At 31.8% G+C, this 21,866-nt stretch overlaps 1 protein-coding gene across 6 annotated transcripts in view; it reads right to left on the bottom strand.

The window, feature by feature from the left end:
• LOC108688038 (elongation of very long chain fatty acids protein AAEL008004) overlaps nucleotides 1-21,866 on the bottom strand; it is a 60,625-nt gene that overhangs the window by 13,850 nt on the left and 24,909 nt on the right. The window lies entirely within an intron of this gene.

Raw genomic sequence — 21,866 nt, 5'->3', positions numbered from 1 at the left:
TTTTATTATTTAAATACATACATATGTGATGCAAATAATAAAATTTATTGGTAATATTTAATGATGAAAAGTTATATTGATTAAAGTTATATTGGTTTATATTGATTTAAAGTTCCTGTTTCTGTTTTACAATATCCGAATAATAATTTTTATGTATTCATTTTATTCACTTCGTAAAATAAAAGAAAAAATTATAAATATTTATTATAAATAATTTACATTTTTTATAGTTAATTTCATCTAATTTCATTTAGATTGCAAATCTTATTCTCTTAAAGTATTTTTGTATTTTAGTGGTATTTAAATGGATGGATAAAAGGATATTAAAAGAATATTACATATATTATAAATTTGCGTATTATAAATAATTAAAAATTTTTTTCTTTTACTTTACTTGGAATAAAATACGTTCAGGTAAAAATCACATTCAGGTATTAAAAATCAGAAATTGCATAAAACATTATAACATCTCGTATTATCGTTTACTATTCAAATTTTAGTTATATGTATTTCATACAATTACAATATTTTATACATTACATACAAATGTAAAACCTATCAGAACAGGAAATGAAAAAAACAAGATACTATCGTTTTCGATTGCATGAAATACATATAATTAAAAATATATTGATTTAATCTAATCTAATCTAATCTAAAGCTGTATACTTGTATCTGCGAAAACCGACAAGAATCTAAAATCGCCATGTTCTTGAAAATTTCTCTTCACTTAAAAATATTAAAAGTTATTTATCTAAAACTGCAGTAAAATATCGCCGTCATTTCACTGTATAAAACCAAATTATCTGTTGTTTTGTTTTTGAAGTTATTCGAGTAATAAATTATAACAAAAATTTGTTTAGCTGATATTAGTTAATTTATTGATTAATTAATATTTTTAACTAATATTATACAGCCAAAATATTCTTAATTGTTTTTATATTAAAAAATTTAACAAGCAGACATAAATCTTGATCGTTCGACTAGGTTACTCGCGAGAAAAAAAAAACGTTTTAAAATTGTATGAATGAAACTGTCTAACCGTGAATCTGATATCTATAATCTCAGATAAAAAAAAAATACACGATTTTCAAATTGACAATCTAGTATCGACATTCTTTAACTTTGGAACTATATAGATTAGGATCTGGCCGGATCTTCCCGAGATAGCGTTCTCGAGTCTCAAATCACCAGTTCGAATCCTCCGATGTCTCGTGTCTGTTATACCGGCTTACGTGTTTATAGCCATTGCAGAATTTTTCATTCGAAAGCAGTCGCACTACACGATCGGGCAATGCCTGGCAATGCCGTCGCGCAATTCGCCGAGCCGACCATGAATCGACGACGCGGCCTTGAACCATTCTGGTATGTACAACGTACGCCGTACACATGGGCAAATTGAATTTCACTCGTAACTTCGACGAGGACAAATAAGACTCTTGCGAATGCGTAAATCTACTCGCTCTTTCCCCAATTTTGCCTTATCGATTCAAGTCAAAAATTGAATGAGGCAAAAAAATGATAGAGAAAATGATGTTTACTTGAAAATCATCTACAAACGGAAATTTGTGACTTCATCATTAATAATCAAAAGTTAATGATGAATGATTACATGTACTTCGCTTGCTCGAGGTTATTGATCGCTCCACTTACTACACATTAACTTGTTTATAAAAACAAAAAAAGATAACAAACTGTTTAATTTTTTTTAAGCGATACAAAATTAGAAAAAATTATTTATTCAGGAAAACATTGACGCAATGCTTGATATGTAATGTTTTGTACAATATATTCTCACATCAGAAATAATTAACGGATAGAATTTCTTTTCACTTTGCTAAACACTTATGAATTTCGGATAATTATTTACTGGAGCTGAAATCTTTCTTTGTGTTTAAATAATTCCGTTAGCTCGAAATAAGCAATAGCATAAAATAAATCGGACTATTTCACAATACACACCTTGAATTTTCGCATGAAATTATTCAGACGGTATAACGGTATGACAGGATTGTTAAAACGAGTTACATCTCAATGAATCGCATTAAACTCTTAATAACTCTAAATAATATTCGCATTAAATTCTTAATGGGATTTTAGTTTCTCTTATTATAAATTATTAAAGTCTCTTTATAAATTATTAAAGATTGAGAATGTATGAAGATCATAGAAGATATAGATTTTGTAAAGAAAGTGCTCATATCGATCGATTTCTACGCTTTAGGGAGAGCAAAATTAACTCTTACTCTACAAGCGATTCTTGTTCGTGCAAGTTTCTTTCGGTAATTATAAATTATACTATATTTTATATTTTATTATTTTCCAAAATAAAGTTCCAATATTTATTCTAGAAAGTTGAAAGTATGTTGGTGAATTTTTAGAGATTTTTTAAATTCAGTTCTGAATAGCTGAAAAAAAAACAGACAGATTCTAGTGTATGGATGAGGCACCAAATTGTACCCTTGTAGGGTAAAAGTTAATTAGGCTATCAAACAGTTGTAATCGAATTAATCGGTTGCCATTAAGGTGTACGATAATCCATCAAAATTCGCTGTGAAACATTCGCGATAGAATTTTACACACAATCTATTCGTGATACGTACAGATAGCGTCTCATCTATCATTGAAAAAACATGGAAAATATCGATATCTTATAAAACAATTCTTGGAATTTTCTCAATTATTAACTGTATCCGCTTCAGTTATGATTAGATAAGCGATTCCAAATACATTTGCGTTCAAATCTGCTCGAGCGTCGTACATTCGTATCGCGAATAATCGTTTATTTCGATTAATCCCATTCACAAACATTAAAGAGATGTTCTAAGACGTCCAAAAGTCAAGTCTTTAAATCCTATCTTAAAAACGTTCTCAGAGTATAACGTTCTCGACCATGTAACTTTTATTAGAATAGAACAAAAAGATGTTAAAATGACTTTAAAATGATCACTAAAAATCGCTTTCCAATCATTTACGATCCATTTTAATGTCATTTTGACGTTTAAACATTTATTACTGTAACTTGATTCTGCTTGAGAAGCATACAACAGTTTTCCTAGAGCGGAAACATGAAAAGTGAAATTATATATATATATATATATACAAAAAAAATTTTCACTTTTCATGTTTCCCTAGAAAAAGTTACATAATTTTCCAAGCAGAACAAGTCATTATGATATCAAAATGATGTCAAAATAACTCCAAAATAAGCATTAAAAGTCATTTTGAAATAATTTCTGATTCATTTTAATGTCATTTTGACGTTATCGTGACTTATTGTTCTGCTTGGGTCCCAAACAGAATCATAATAAATCAGTAATATCAATCAAAATGACTCGTAAATAAATCGTAAATGATTGAAAAAAAGTGACTTTTAATGCTCATTTTGGAGTTTTAACATCATGTTAATGTTATAGTGGCTCGTTGTTCTGTTTGGAATCTACAAACATCTCTCGAAGTGTTTCAAATAGAACAACACAATCATCCTTAAGCCATAATGATATCATAAGTTGACATCATGACGTCATTTGATACTTAAAATGAACTTATAAGTGACAAATGAAGTCATATGATCTCAAGTAAAACAACAAATCACGATATCAAAATGATGTTAAAATGACTCCAAAATGATCATTAAGTCGTTTTTCAATCATTTTCGATTCATTTTAATATCATTTTGACACGTTATTATGACTTGTTGTTCTTGGGATATCCTTATGATATTATTATGAATTTCTGTGTTCTACTTGAGATGCTGCATGATACGAGGGATGCAGCTGGTTGATCGATCATGTGAAATCACGTGCGGAATCGCATACGAAATCCGTGTCATCGTGCACGCGAGATTTCCCGAAAGGAATTGCCGCAACGCGAGATCAGAGACTATACGGACCGAACGGAATAGAGGTCGCGATCACAGTCCTCCCGCGAGCGATCGCGCTAGATGTTTTGGTCGCTTGCAAAACGAAAAGCCGAAAACGCGCCGAGCAAGCGAAATACTTCGGGATTACATTGCGAAAACTGTATACATTATAACGGAACCGCGCGCGGCACAGAAAACGAACTACGGAGGACGGGATGGTGTGCGTGTCTGCCATATGCGTTACGCAAGGAATCGCTCGCACCTGCGCAAGCGTGTGCTGTTCGTCTAGTGACTGCCTGAAATCGTCATTTAATCTAATCGTGAAGAAGGAAAAGAAAGGCAGAGGGAGGGTGACAACGAGAGAGAGAGAGAGAGAGAGAGAGAGAGAGAGATGGGGCGAACGTGATTCTTCTCATCTATCTATTAACATCCTTCTAACATTGGTAACTTCGCGCAATCATTTTACAAACCATTTCCACTTGAGAGCAATAGGAATCTTACCTGCCTCGAGTATTTCACGGACGTCTACTATACCTATTTCTTTTTTGCGCCACACGCTTGTCTTTGCTTTAAACGAGTCTCGAGTGTAATACTTGAAGTTTTCTTTTCGTTATGACGCTGATGTTGATGCAATCTCTTCCGATTTCGCTCGATCGTTCGCGTAATGCTCGCGTAATCATACGTCCGCTGGACCATTTCGGGGGACGCGATTACATCCTCATCTTAGGTCTATTTTTTATTGCTGTACTTTCTGAACTAATATACACAGTGCAATAAGTTGAAGTAAAACAAATATATGTTTGTTACACTTTAACTTATTGCACCGGTTCAGAGCAATAAAAAAACAGACCTCTTGGGACCGAGTCAAAAAATTCGAAGTGCGAGAGCGGGAGAACTTCTCCGCGCGAATGAACTCACGAGTTCATTCATTTTCCTTGTTTATAACGAGATGTATAAGTAGGAGATCGTCATTAGCTCGGGAAACCGCATCGTCTCTCTGCTACTATTTTTCCAAACAGCCAATACTCTCCCCTTCAAACTTAATTTTAATGAAACCATGTTAAGAAAAATCCTTTTTTAATTCAATTCAAGGGCACTTTAATAAGTAATTCATACTAAAAAAATTAATTTTTTAAAATGTTGATTATTTTTCCATCATCATTATGTACTGATCTGATCTCATATGACGTCGATAGAACTAAATAATTTTAACAGATAATGACTTCACAAATTTGATGTACACTGTTAAATATCAACGGAGCAATAGTAATTCAATTTTTGACTTGAATAACATTTTGTTATTTTTTGTTTAAACCTCCAATCGATGGTCATTAATTCTGACTTTTCGTCTATCTTGTTTTTCGAACTATTATTCTTAATGGTTCGGCTATTATTCTTAATGGTCTTTCGATCAATTGACCACGGTTTGTAATATTTCACAGACATGAGATTGGACACGTACCATTTCGCTTTGAATTTTGTAATACGTAATTTGGTTTGCGACATCTGATCACATCTGATCATGTTAAAGCATTGATGAGAATCTAAAACGTTAGTCAAAACGTTTGTGAAATTGTAGATGTGAATCGCTAGTTGCAATAAAATTGAAGTTGCACATCAACACCCCCGCTGGCTCTTATTGGCATTTCTAATTTATTTTGTTAGATTTTGTTATTTTTAATCCTCATATGTGTTAAAATGTAAATCAATCCATTTCTATAATTAATTTCAAAGCAAACATCGTTCACATTAACGTAGCATTTAGGATAGGACATTTAAAATAAACTAAATTTGAGTCAAATTTAATACACTTTCTTGAGTTGAATGGTTAACTCTTATTGAATTGTTTAAATCAAATTCGTTAATTTTAATCTTGTAATTTGGTTTGCGACATTACACTTGACTATGTTGAAATGAATACTAAAGAGGACTTAAAACATTAATCGAATTAAATATTTGCATAAGTTATATATTAGATAAAAATAGGTAGCGACCTATTTAGGAATGATTAAAAATAACTCAAATTGGATAATTCGACATTACACGAATTTAACAGTGTACATTATTATTACATTACAATGTAATAGTACACATGTACATGTGATCTAAACAGTGTACACATGTACATGTGATCTAAACAGGATAGGTCAGCGTCTTTATTTAATCGAAGACACACCTGTCCACGACTATTTATGATCCAAGATAGAATCACAGAATAACGATAATTCAAGACTAATGACAATCTTCTACGGATTTATTGTCCAATCTAATGAAGAGTTGTCCTTCATAAATCGTTAAACAATTTGACGGCCGATATCTGCATCGGATGACTAGCAGAAACTCGCTTTTCTCTTCGCGTATTATAGAAGTTGGCAAGAGAGTACAACGACTGTATTCTTCGCAGGAATAGTATGACGGTGCGGCACGACGAGGTCGCCTCGACTTTATCTACTTGCGCAAATAAACGGCGGGGACGCTATCTGCTGGTTGCATAATGATTTTTACGATAATCACGGTACGGTATAATACGTTCGCGTAATACGGCCGCATGTCGCGAAGGGTTAAATTGGGACGTGAAACAACAACGACGACGAAGATGACGATGTCGTCGTCGTTGTCGACGGCATTAGCTACTGGAACGCGTCCAATCTTGCAAACGCCGGTCGTGAAAGTAACTTCAAGCTCGAATCGTCGTCGTTGATATGTACTCGTAAACTCGGCCGCGTTAAACGGCACCATGTAGAAAAGTTAACGAACATAGCTTACACATGAAAACCAGTGACGGATTCAGAGGATCCAGCTCCTAATCTTGTTATTCTACTTTCTCGATTTATGAATAAAATTTTAATAAGTAAAGGACCATTTATTTTCTCGAAAGTATCAATCCAGTCGACTAAAAATTGATATTTACGTTATAATTTCGCACTCAACTGTGTAACTTGTAACTGTGTATTATATAACATCATGTGTAAAAACATATGTTATGCTGTATTCAAATATATTGTTGAATGCAAAATTATGACATAATGATATGTTACTTTTTATTGATCGACTGGATTAGTACGTTCGAGTAAAAATAAACGATCCTTTATTAAAAATTTTATTCACAAATCGAGAAATATCAACAATACTAATAACAAATATCACAATCGCTAATCTGTAAAATTTACAAAGAATTTATTGTGAATAATGACTATTTTCTCTCTCTCTTTATCTCTCTCTCTGTCTCTCTCTCTCTCTCTCTCTCTCTCTCTCTCTCTCTCTCTCTCTCTCTCTCTTTCTTTCTCGTCCTAAGTTTATAGATGTTAACATTGTTACACTGAAAAAAAAAATGTGAAAAAAATGTACTAATAAATATTATATTCATTTGAATAGTACTAGCTATTTACATAATATTTATTAAATATAAAAATATATTTATTTGGTACAAGCACCATTAATTCGATATCACTTTTTTATTTAGTAAATAACTATTCACAATAAGTAATTATAAGTTAGTATTATTCAAACAAATGTTCATTAAAATTTAGTTTTTTTTTTCAATGTATAAGAGAAGAACGAAATCATGAAACTATATTACATTGATAAAAAAAAGTGAGTAAGATTGTTTTTCCATAATATATTAGTCTTTAGAATCTATTTCCTTATATTATTTTAAATGCTAATTTTTTAAATAATGCAAAATAACTGATTTTAAAGACTATTATTGTGTAAGAACAACACAATGCTTATACGGAAGCATCGTAATTCATAAAAATAATAAGGGATGAAATTTACACAATTCTAAGGTTGCTGTATTTGAATTTTAAAAACTTATGATTCATAGTTTTAAAGAATACATTATAATTAAAAGAACATAGAAAAAAAGAGAAATTATATATATTTACTATATTATAATTTAAACATTATTCCAATTCAGAAAAAATGTTTTAAATATTTTTCTGAAAAGTTGCTAATTTTGAGTTATATTACTTTTCTATTCATGCAGTGATATGTATGGATAAATAATATAATGTTCTTTTTTTAAATATTGATCATTCAACACGAAAAACAGCATAGATTTTTGAGCCGATGATTTTTATAGCCGATTTCTCAATAAAAATTTCTTATTTATGAAAACATATGCGTAAAGATATAAAAAAATTCGTATTTACTTAGAAATTTTCAAATTCTAGCAATCTTTGTATGCCCCAATATAAAATCAATAATTAAGTTTAAAAATACATCAAAAATTATAAAAATTAAATCCTATATTCTGTCAGGAAAACACGCATACTTTTTTCGTAATCAAGAAAGATAAAATAACTTAAACATTAATTAAAATACTTAAAAAATTTTATTATTTGTTATATTTTTAACGCATACTTTTTGAATTGAATAAAATTCCTGCATTAGAACGCTAAACGTAGTCGTATAAATTGAGCATACATCAAATATCGTTCGTCAGCTCGAGTCACTGCCGCCAGAGAATAACTACTAATTTAATTAATTTCTCATTGCTGTTATTTACAAAATATATATTTACACACGTATATTTGATTTTACACGTGTATTATAAATTATGGGGTAGATGCAGACAATAGTACAATAGTACAATGATACAATAGCCAGATAAAAATAATACTCTCCGTTGTATTTTCTTTGCTGAAGTTTTCTGCATCCAGCACTGCTTGAAGCCGAAAGTGTAAGTGTAACTATTATATGCGACGCAACCAGCTGGTCTTAAGTAATAGTAACTCGCGCGCTTGAGTAACGAAACGGAAAAAGATGACAAAGACACGGCGGGAGAAGGAGAGAGAGAGAGAGAGAGAGAGAGAGAGAGAGAGATCGGGAGAGAGAAAGAGAGAAAAGAGCGGGAACGGAGAAAGGCCGCCTATCGGACCCGGCATGCTGTCGTCGTTGACACTCCGAGAAATTGCGGTCGCGTGCTGTCACTGTCCAGCACACTGGAGAAAAGTGCTAGATCAACGATTGTCGTAGATTACGACTTCGATATAATGATGAACGTAGTTAGCTCAGCAAAATCGACATATACAAACTACGAGATTTAATTAGCATCTAGCGAGAGACTTATATTTTATGCTGAAGAACACGATCTGCTTCGTCATTTTATGAACTATTGAAAAATAGTCCAATCTCTTTTGAAGTACTCATTAAAAAGTAATATTCATTTTATATATATTTATGTATGATAAAAAATATATTATTTATTTATTTTATATACTATAGAATACTTTAGGAAAAATATAAATCAATACATACTTTTTATTACAAATACGTATATTTGTATTAATTCTCTTAAATTCCTTATTTCCTAAATTTGGAAATACTTAAAACACGATAGTAATAAAATGATATACAATGATATTATGTACAATATAATGTAATAATAATTGCCAGTTATTATAAATTCTATGTCATTAATATTATTTTCACGTATCAATTTAAGCGCCGATAATCGACATGCATGAAGCTGAAAGCGAGTCGTAATCACGGAGACCGGATAACATGAGACCGCAACATTTTTCGTTTTAACGCGCAAATTATCGTCCTTACAAATAATTTCATGTAATTAACACTAGAAAGAGAAAAAAAGAGAGAAAGATTAGTCAATACTTGAACGCTGGCAGGTGTCAAATCGTTGTTACTTGCAGGGAATCCACGGAAAATGCAAATGCACGTCGAATTCTCTATTACGCGACGAGATTGCATAACCGTGGTCGGGATGAAGAGATCGTAGTAAGACAAAGAAAAAAGAAAAAAAGGAAAACAGAGAGAGAGAGAGAGAGAGAGAGAGAGAGAGAGAGAGAAGAAAGGTAAAAGAATAAAAGGCGCGGTGGCGAGCTGTGCGATAGCACGTCGTAATCTATTTCCGGAAAAGTAGGCGGAGACGAGATAGAGAACGATTAACGCAGCCGTCGAACATGGTGACGCGAATTTTATCGCGACGTCATTATCTCGCGGTTACGTCTTCGACAACAATGTATTCCTCGTTTAGACAGGGTGTAAACATCACGTACTTTCTCCCTGATTGCGGACGCTGGAGATTGGAATGAAAGAGGAACACCGCGTTTTTCAACGAAGTCGCAGAACGATTGAAAATTGAAAAACTATGGCGAATTCCGAATTTCGGCGCACGAATAACGAACGTTTCGATTGTTATATAAAAAAGATTTTTCAGTGGAAATTAATTTACTGTTAAAACTATTTAGCTGTAATAATGATTTTTTTTCTACGAATTTTTGACATGTTAATTCTCGTCGGTTATGTAAGAATTTTGCATCTTCCATTAACATCCTGAGTTTTTGAGCTTCACAGCGAATTTTTATATTATTTTGAACTGTATAAAAAATTCTTGCATTATACTTGTGAAAGCTTTAATAATTTTATTATGTAAAAATCAAATTATATTTATTTATTTTTTTAGATTTAAATTTATTTTCACAATCAAAAGATCGTTTCGACAATTTTCATTGACTGTACTTTCAAAATCAGCATTTTATCGGCGAAGGATGAAATAAATTTACATAAAAACATAAAAAAGAATTAAAAATTTTTTTTCTATATAAAAAAATTAATATATTGAAATCTAAACAACCTAATTCGATCTTAATTCTGCTGAAATTTTCAACTTTATTTGGCAAAAAACTTTTCACACTAATCTAATAGTTAAAAAAATTGTGAGAACAAAATGAAATTAATAATTCAAGTAATCAAGGTAAAAAAGAGATAATAATAATTTAAATCATATTTAATTCTATCGACAACATTGATTGCAATTGATAATCATTCTCGACATTAAAGAGCTATAAAAAAGTACCGTGCATGTGTATAATCTTCTGTGATTTTCTTATATCAAAGTTGAAGATAAGAGGAAAATGAATTTTGCCGAGTGTATGTGATCTCTTGTTATTACTAGAAATCATCGAGATGACACGTATCCACAGATGACTGGCATTTCGGCTAGGCATTGCTTCTTTCTCGCTGATCAACGTGTCTCACCGTCAAAATTATCACGGCACGTAACAAAAGTACAAACACAAATGTGAAATCGTTGAAAGAGCGCGTGTCGCGAAGCTGTTGCCTCAATTAACCGTTGTATGATTATTATAATTGTCCACTTGATCACGCTCGAGAGAAACCAAATTTTTGATAAACGCCAAAAGAGTCGTTTCGTAAAAGAGACTGTGCAAAGAGACTGCAATCGTTTGTATAAACTAATTAATAAAGAAATGATAAGTCGAAGTGATAAGTCAAAGTACCTGACGCAAAAGAAGCAGAGTATATCATCGATCGCGATGATAAGTCACTTCTCTTTCAACTATCAGAAATTATGCAAACATTAAAGATTAATGATTACAAGTGATGAATAAGAGATACGAGATCAAATATTATTCATCAATTCAAATTAATATGCGTTTCCATCAAGTAAATCTCGGACTGGAAAAGTTTTGTATTAATTGGAATTCTGATAGAATTCAATCAGAAAAGTACTGGAATAATCCGAAATCAATTACAATATTATAGAATTCTTATTTATATGATCAGAATGTTTTGTACTTTTCGTTCGTACAATTAGAACATTTTTCTCAGAGTGGTTTCACTTATTCTTCATCTTTTTCTAATTCTAAGAATAAGAATAAGAAAAAGATGAAGAGTAAATTGAATCGAGATTTAAAGTTAATCTACATTGAAACAGGCATTAATTAATTAATGGAAACGAACATGAGTGAGCAGCACGACTCTTCAATTGCTTAAATTGCAACTTTAATTATTGCAACTAAAGTCTCAAGGACTCAAGGTTGAGCTTTCTTTCTTTCCGACGTAATCAGGCACTCGGGGTCACGCGTACCTTCGCGGAGCTCGTTAATTGCATAAACCTTGGACAGTGACTTTCTTAGCGCCGATCGGACCGAAGATTCACTTCGACAGCAGAGCAGTGCCGTGTCGTATCGTGTTGTTTTCCGTTTATGATTTTTATGCGCAATTCGCCACGTTTATATAAGAGTATCGTGTGAGGTATAGGATGTCCCGTATCTAGCAATATCTAGCAGTATCGAGAGAACGATAATTCTACTTGAGAAAATGAGTAGAAAGTACAAAATTGTTCTCATGCATTTTTTTTTAAGCAAATGGAAAAACAAATTATGTATTATTAATTATATGCAAAATATTCAGTTCATTTTATATAAGATAAAAAAATCTATCGCTAAAAAAAATCGCAATTTTATGACTACAAAAATATTTTTAGATACGCATTAAATATTGCATTGAATTAATATATAAAGCTTCTGTAGTGTTATAACTAACTTAGTTAAATAACTTATACATCAATATAAAGTGTAATATATGAAATGTACGTGTAATACGTATCTTTAATATTATATTTGTATCTTTAATGCATAATGAAAAACAAGGAATTTTTTATGCATCTTAATAACAGATTATACAATTGCAAATATTATATGCTTCGCACATAATATTTGCAATTGTATAAATAAATCTCAAAAGATAATTCACTCGAGATGTCATTAATTTGTAATAAATCAATTTTTTTTTTATACATCTTCGGTTAATAATAATAATTAGTATTGTTTTGAACAGCTATTTAATGTAACTAATAGAATGGCAATATACAAGTGACATATAATAACATAATAATACACAACGATCTCGAACGACTTCATTAGTTCATTATGCATGAAAAGTTTTTTACGATTACTTATGCTAGCTACTAATCAATTATTTCTATTTCTATTCAGTGGAATTTTTACGAATTTATCACTCTGGACCTCGCGCAAATTAAAAAATGGTTTGTGAAAAAAATGAATTTATTAAGCATTAGTATCTTAATCTAAGAATTCCAAGGAGATCAAAAAAAGCATGGAAAATTATTACATTTATTTAAGTTCTACATTTAATCACTTATAATATCAGATCCTGTTTGATAAATAATGCATTATGAATAAAACTATAAGTAAATGTTACATACATGCATAATAGCCAGATAAAACACAAATCGCTCGTCTAATATTTTTATGCAACTTAAAAAAGTTATCAAAAAGAATAAAATATGTTAAATTGAACCTGTTAGTATCTTAATGCAGAAATCTCAAGGAGATTAAAGAAAGACAGAAAATTATTACATGTATATAATTCTAAATTTAATCGCTCATAAGTATATTCTGTCTGATATTCTCTCTAATAATAATATCAATATACATATCGTGTGCATAAATAATAGCTGGATAAAGCACAGATTGCTTATCCATTCTAATCTATCATTTTTTTAATATCTTGGTAAGGAATATTCTAAGAGTTTCGAGAGTATTACGACAATCGGAGCTGCAGACCAACCATAGTCTAGGTGACGTCAAAAATAGATTCGAAGACACAGTTATTGGGCGCGTTCAAGTTGACAAAACGGCCTACTCGCCAAGCAAATGAGCATAATTGGTTATTACTTATAGATCAATCAATATCCATATTCAATCGCTCGGTAAACATACCTAGCCGTTTTGCTGTCTTGAACTCGCTCATTGTAGAATCATACCCGCGGGAACGCGATGCTGGACGTGAACGTTGTACCCTTTTGATTTATGCACTTGATAAACATTTGTCTTTTTAGATCATATTTGCGGGCAAATATTCCCGACTACGCACAGTACAATACAAGGCTTAACTTAATTGCTTTTCATCTTTTTTCCTTCACACCCTGTCAACGAGTTCAAGTGAAAATTATGATGCAAAAAATTGTGAAATTAATGCATTCCACGAAATCCAGAGGTGTTACTTCTACTTTTATACTAGGAGGGCCTTTTCTATTACACGCGCGCCACTTTAATATCACTCTGTCAGAAATTAACCAGCTGCAACGATTGTCCTCGGTCGCGCATCACGAGCATGCACAACGCATTAACGCAACGTGTAACGAAGTTGCTGCGATAGCGTGTGGCTCGCACGAGACCAGAGCAAGGCCGAGACGATATGATTTCGCGAAGAATCAACGTGTTTCGCGAATTTCGCAGAAATACTACGGGCTGACTAAGGATAATATCGTTAATTATGGAATTTAGCAACGCAACGGTCGAAGAAAAACGTGAATGACATGAGAATGAGTGATAAATCCATAAATAACCTGCGGCTACATTTTGTCAAGATAACTTGCCATTATGAACCAATGTTCGTGGCAGCAAAATAAATAACGTTCTAATGATCCGTGGGAGATACGGCCTTTACCATTTCTTCTAAAGTTGCACAACAAGGCTGCAACTACGCATCTTTGATCCTAGAAGAAACATATTATGAAGCATCACCACTGAATTGACGATAATTATCAATGTAAAAAGTTGTCGTTGCCCTCGGAATAAGCTCCGAATTGCCACACTCCGAGATGCCGAAGATTAATGATTACATAAATGGCTCCTGTGTACCGTTTTACACTTTGGATTCGATGGCTTGTATATTTCGGATTTGGTAAATTTTTTTACATATGAAACTTGGTTGATGGCAACTCTGGTATAAGAGAATATATCGCCCCGAAGCTGACTGTTCGCTACGAACTGAGAAAAATTATTTATTTATTTAACTAAATTAATTCAGTACGTTTTTATTTCTTTCAATGAAAAATGTATATATTAAGTCAAATATATTAAATTTTAATGTATGACGAGAAAAAAAATTGACTTTATCCTTAATTTACAATAATTTATTAACGTTGTTAATGGTTGTAGCTATTCTATTTTATAAGGTGAGCTAGGTTTCTACATTTAGCACATACATTTTTTTCCAATAATTTCTTTAATTTCAGCTTGAGTTCTTATAAGATTTAACCACTCAGGTTTAACTGTTATTAGACAACGTCAACTAATATTGAAATATGGCTCGTTGTCTCACCATGTTTGCTCCATGACGACCACATTCAGGAAATTTAGAGATTTGCGACATTTCAAATTAGTGTTAAGTTTAAAAAATATAGAAGATGACTCAAAGTTGAATTGAAACGTTCTAATTTTTGTATTAATTTATTATTAAAATTATCACGCAAGTTTACAATCAGCGTTGACTCTTCTAGCCTACACATTTATATTTATTATTTTTATATTATATTTGAGCTTAACATATATATTCTCCAACGAAAAAAATAAAGACAATTAAATTAGTTTAGACAAGTAAATAATTAATTGAGTTAAATGAACAATTTTTTCTCAGTATAATGATATTGTCCATCAAATTAAATACATATAGATACACATAAAATACCGTTAAGTTGCTAACTTAAATGAAGTAAGTTTTGGAATAAATTGTAATTTGCAGAATCTGATTTAAATTCAAATACCTCTTTAGTGGAATATGATCTCACGGGGACGCGAGTATAATTGCTCCCGCGAATTAACCTTTCAAGAATGCTCCAATTTTCTCTAATAACATCTCGTTGTAAAAATTACATAGAAGGTATGTAGAAAAGACAAAGTCTTTTAAAGCAATTAGCCTAGATGATCAAAGTCGTAAATTATTTTAGTATCAAGATGGATACCAATAACATTCGTCACGCGTACCGTTATACAAAAACATACATAACGGTAAAAAAAAAATCATGCAGATTGCGTATCCAATTTGTATTTACATAGCGTATCATAACACTCGCTGTTGTTGAGAACATCATAACTGTAAGGAATAACTCGATAATATTAGCTGAATAATTCCGTCGATGCGGAATAGATTAACCGGCATTTTAATCTTCCGTTATATAATTCATTCGTTAAGTTCGCTTGTACTCTCGCTACTCGATGAAACGATTGTCACGATACCATGAAGAGATCAGTGAAACGATCACTACGGCTTATTTACAATTTAAAACGGATCATTATGTTATATCGGTTACGTTATACAGAGCGGCCGCGAATTTGTCTATTGAACTCGAGAGAAAGAGAGAGAGAGAGAGAGAGAGAGAGAGAGAGAGAGAGAGAGAGAGAGAAAGAGAGAGAAGAATCCTGGATATTTCATAATTTTTACAAAGTCCACCTCAAATAAATTAAAAATAAATAATAATTTCTCTTTCCCTTCAAGAAAGAGAGAATACTCGCATTTGAGAACACATCCTGCGGATATTGCATCGGATTATCTCACCAACACAGATAACGAGCGGATCACGAAAAGTCGATGATATAATCAAGACGAGAAAGCAGATCCTGAATCTCACAAGTCGACCTTCGAAAATTTTATTTCCTTATATTTTTACACAGCAACCTAGAGAATGTCCAAGGAAGGCAAATTGAATCTAAATTAGTAAGGACAATCACTTCTTTTTCGTCCATAAATCTGCGATCAATAGCGCCGGGAACGATCAGCGATCAACGAGAAGCAGCCGCGCTAGCAACAGAATTGCAGCGAGCAGGGAAAGTGCATAGCTGCATGAAGTTGTAACTTGCCGAGAGTCGTTGTAACGCATTAATGGCTGCGCGTGGAAAGAAAGAGAAAGAGAGAGAAAGAGACGGAGGGAGGGCAAGGAGAGAATCCTTTATATAAGCGCCATATTAAAGTCCTTCCTCAACATCGTTGATGTACTGCCGCGAACGAAAATGATCGAAGCCTGTTATCAAGAGTCTTTCGAAAACCTCACCGAATAAATCCTAAAATCGATTCTGTTATATCCCGATGCACGAGACATCGCAGCAGAGAAATCGCGGGATAATTTCTACGAATTTCGTGGAATTGCGATTCGAGCATTTCAACTACTCAATAAATTTTATATTTATTTTAGAAATTTCTTACACTGAGAGAAAAATGTACTAAATTAATTACTAAATTTAATAAATGTTTGTTTGAACAATACTAGTTATTTACTAAATGTAAATATATATTTATTTGGTATAAGAATCATTTGATTTAACTATTATTATGTTTTATTTAGCAAATATTTATTTTCCATAAATAAATGTTACAAGATAAATATCCTAGTGACATGTACTTCTACATATATCTGGACATTTACACAAAATTTCATATATATATATATATATATATTTATATACATGTATTTGTTTATATTTTAATTAATTTCAAATGCTTTTTAAAATAATTAAATCATAATATTGTAATAAAAAAAATATTTGAGATTAATAATAATGAATCTTGTGTATAAGTATCCGAACATAGATATATGTCCGATTACTGGGATTTTTACCTTATTAGTACTATAATTCAAACAATTATTTATTAAAATGTAATATATTTTTCTCTCAGCATACCGCAATACACCGATATCGATTGAAATTTGCTTATCTCAAGATTAACGCCTTCAAGCGTAACGATTTTTCCGTGAAGGCGTGAACGATACAGTCGCCAGATTGGTAAACATCCAACGACACGAGTAGCCCCATGCGTAATAAGAGCGTGGTAAAGTATAATATAACTGATACGGCCATCGACTCGCGAACGCGCGCAACATGAGAGAATGGACGTTCCGGCAATTCGGCCTTGGCAGGTGGATAATATACCACTAAGCCACGCGACTTTCATTTATTAATGAAACCGACGTGACGTTAATGACTGGTCCAGCGAGTCAGCGAGGCATGAGTTCGCGAATTCCGCTAAACAGGAAAAATGGATACATCCGCGCGTGAGATCGCACGCGGGGAGGCACGCTCAAAAATTCGGGAGAAAGCAGGACTCGTTTCGATCTCTGTCAGAAAATTTGTCGGAGCCGTGTCGCAACGCGGCACGTTTCACGTAATAGACAGATAGGTTGGCGTGTCAGTCGCCACGAGCCGCGCCGGATAGATTCGCGTGTACGCGGCGATTCAGTCACCATCGACGCGAATAGATTCGCGAGCGGCGAAGATTGCATTTGTCGATCATCATCGACGCCAGTAAAATGGATCGATCGATCGGGGAACCGCCTCGACTTAGAGATCGCGTCACGCGTGTTCCGTTTCTCCGTGACATCCAACACGCTTGTTCAAATCTATAAAAAGTGCGCGTTCTTTTTGCATCTCTCGCGCGTGGATTATACAACAGCTTTTACCGATTGCGTTACTGTATACAGTAACCGGCACACCGGTCGGCCAGACGAACGGCTACTTCGCTCACTAGATTTACGCATGATTCCATAAGAAACGTATATTGCATATTACCACAACAGTAATGTTAATTGACCGTATGACTCGCGATCCGATTTGTATCTTGCCTGAAAGTTGCCCGCAATTAATCTAAAACAGTTTGCGTAGCTTTCTAACGTTCTATTATTTATAAATAAGCGTTTAATTAAAAAAAAAGTCAACTTTTTTTATAGGCGAAAATTTAAATTTATATGCAAAAATTAAATTTATATGCGCGACAGAAAAATTCTAAGAGTGTATTACATGCTCCTTGAAATTCCTAAAATAAGGTAACTGCACCAAATATGACCTATTTGCTGTTTACAGGAAATTACATAGATAGTTAAGTTTTCATTGCATTCATGTAAATATTAAATATTATTCATGTAAATTATCTCATATTTTCAATTAATATTCAGAGATGTTTTATAAATCTAATCGTCAGTTTCCAATGTTGGAATAAGGTGAATAATAAATTGAAAATTAAAGATCCGAGAATTAGATACTAATTTATCATCAAGTAGTATATCAATTCTATTTTATTAGTAATTACGAGTAATTATTAAAAAGTAAGTAATTAAATGAGTTATTACGAGTAATTAAAAAAAAATTATGAAATACTTTTTATGCTCTTGTTTTTTGCCTTGCTTTTTTCCTTTGAAATTAACTTTAATTGTTTGTAATAACAATCAAAAGTATCACGTGATAATAATTTGCAATTTCCTCGCATTTTGAAAATTAGATCAATATTAAAATTAGATTATGTATTAATACATAAATTAGAATTAAAGGAATACGTAAAAATATTTGTTTATGTTTAATAGATTACATCAGTTAGTTCAATCAATTTGATATCCAATGAAAGCGAACGAGTCTTTGACGAAAATCCATTGAAAACAGGTAAATCTACCAAAATCAATTAAAATATTTGTGTTGAATATTTAAACAAATCATAAATATAATTAATATATTGTATAATATATAATATATATTAATGCATATTAATGCATTAATATATATATTACATGCATTGAATATTATAACATAATTAAATAGGTACAGATGTATCGAAATCGATCGTGTAATACTGTAATATGATTTGTCGCTAAAACGAATTTCTTGAAGCACAATAACAAACATTAATTACTTAAGTAGAGGTTATACAATTGTCGATATATATAGCTAATCATAAATAAAATCCTTGAAAAAACTATTTCACGCTCGCGGAAGCTAAAGGAAAATTGCACATCGTTCTCCATTGTAAGGTAAATATCTACCGATACATTCCATTGAACAAGGTTTTCTCGCTGACTGTGTCTTATGTGTTTTTTGTGTTTGCAAAATATTTCGCAATGCTGACATTTTATTTCTCGTAGTACAAATTAAACAAAATATGCCGAAAATAAATAATCATAAATCTTTTTTTTCTTTTACTCTCTTCAGACCCTGTGTACATTAATGTACACCAAATTTGAAAATATTATATTGAAATTAATTAATCTTATTGATGTCGTCTGAGAGATTAAAAGTACATTGTAATGTATATATTGAAAAATAGTCAAAATTTTGAAAAAATTAATTGTTTAGTGTAAATTATTTATTAAAGTGCTCTTGAGTTGAATTAAAAAATTTCTTTTTTAACATGGTTCCAATAAAATCAGGTCTGAAGAGATTTAAAGAATTCGACACTGAAAAATAAATAATTATTCAGAAAAGAAGAAGCGTAAAATCATCATAAGAACATTTTTTATCACAAATAATATATGTCATTGAGATTGAAAATCGTTAATTTATAAAATTAAGTATATTTCAAAGAAACAACAAATCATAATACTAGACAATAGCACGTTATTAGAATTTAATAATACATACAGACACGCAATTACCATGTCATAATATATCGCATAATTAATTATTATTCAAACAAATCTTCATCACGCAATTTCATATTTTTTTCATAGATCTAATAACGTATGTGCGGTAAAAAATTACTTCTCTTATTATAAATTAGAACAATATAAAACAACAAGAAAAATAACATTATATTCACAATGTTATTTTAGACAATAAATTTATTTTATCATTGAATTAACATTTATAGCAGTAAATTAATGTTTTCTGAATCGTGTCAATTTTTTTAGTTATATATAAGCAATAATATTTAAATAATGATAAATTAAATAATAAAAAAAAATCAACTCACTGAGAAATGAACAAATCTCACAATTCTTGTCAAAAAGGAAGGAGCGCAGGAAAAAAATTTCCTTTTTTTAGTGCGAATAATGCATCATGAGGAATAATGCTGGAATTTCGATCATGGATGGCATTCGAGACATAGCGTGTTACGTGTCACTTATCGTGCGATAATTAATCTTACCACACTATTGTATGTTGCGTCATGTTATATAATATAAATTGCGCGCGATGTACATACAGTGACGGGGTTTTGTTGTGAAAGCTGTATTTACCTTATTTCGGAATAGTATCATTTAAAGCCAAAAACAAAAGGCGTAATCTGTAATTAATGGACACAGTAATACGATTCACGTTTTTATTAATACATAGAATATACGTTTCTTGTAACAAGAGAGTGCAAGAAAGAAATGAAAAAGAAGAGGCAAAGAAAGAGAGCAGGAAAAAATTCAAATTTTCGTTCTTAATTCGACTACATTGTTCAAAAATGGTTTTTGCTGAAATATTTAAAAATTTAGATATTACAAATCTGAAAATAATTTTGTTGAACTAGTATAGTTATGTAAAAAATTCAAGCATTATTAATGCTGCAAAGATTTTGATATTCTGGCAAATCCAGTGTAAATATCTTGCATATATAATTAATTCTAATTAATTCTGATAATCCAACAAAATTATTTTTAGATAATATACAGTTATATTTTTAAATACTTTGGCAACGGTTTTTCCTTTTTCGTTTAAAAATTGTCAACAATTAAAAGGCAGTAAGCCATATTTATCATCATCAGTAAAAGAAAGATAAAGAAGCAGATAATTAGGTAATAATTAGGGAATACTTTAACGAGCATTTAAAAACATATTTGTTTCACGCTAAGGCGCGTAAAAAGCTAAGGAGCATCATCATCACTGTCCAGTTTTCCGATCACGGGCAGATCGCCGGGTGGTAATCGTAATAATCACGGAATCCCCCGCTGACGCATTTACGGCGTCGAACTGTCGACTTGTTATGTACGAGCAATCCATCCGCCTTGCTAATCGCACAGCGAAATGAACGCATGCAGAGAAGCGCGACGACGCGGCTCGCATCGGGAAGCATTGACTCAAGGCTTCCTTCAATACATAAGGATGGTTTAACGACTATAAATACGTTCATTAAATGCTCCCACGAGTCTGTCGCGAATGAGTGGAACGTGAATCGAACTTAAATCGCGCGCTCGTGATTCATAAGAAACGAAGTGCGGTAAGAAGGAAGGAAAGAAGGAAGGAAGTAAAGAAGAAAAAAGGAAGAAAGATATATTTTGTATGGTTCTTGAACGATACCGAGTGATTGATTGATAAAAATAATTGAATCAATAAAAAATAATTGAAACGTTCAGTTGTGCGTTAGTCAGCCACTCTGCTCGAAACTATTTCGATATTTCAATTTACGACCTTACGAGCATTGAAATCCAATTTTATAGAATTTTTTTATTGACTATATCAATAACGAAGACACGTAAATCAATACAATTGGAACAACGGGTTCGTATCTCGATTTAGAGACAAATAAGATTTTCTCGGTATCTATAACATCAAAAATTGAACACACCGATATTGCATTAACTCTTGATGTCTGATTTCATTAACAAAGAAGATAATGTCTTCACAGAAAGATCTATGCACTTTTTTTCCCTATGATATGACATAACATAAAAATTGATATAATATAAAAA

This window comes from Atta colombica, unplaced genomic scaffold (assembly GCF_001594045.1).
Source record: "Atta colombica isolate Treedump-2 unplaced genomic scaffold, Acol1.0 scaffold224, whole genome shotgun sequence".
Lineage (NCBI taxonomy): Eukaryota > Metazoa > Arthropoda > Insecta > Hymenoptera > Formicidae > Atta > Atta colombica.
This window is presented reverse-complemented; position numbering and strand designations above follow the sequence as displayed.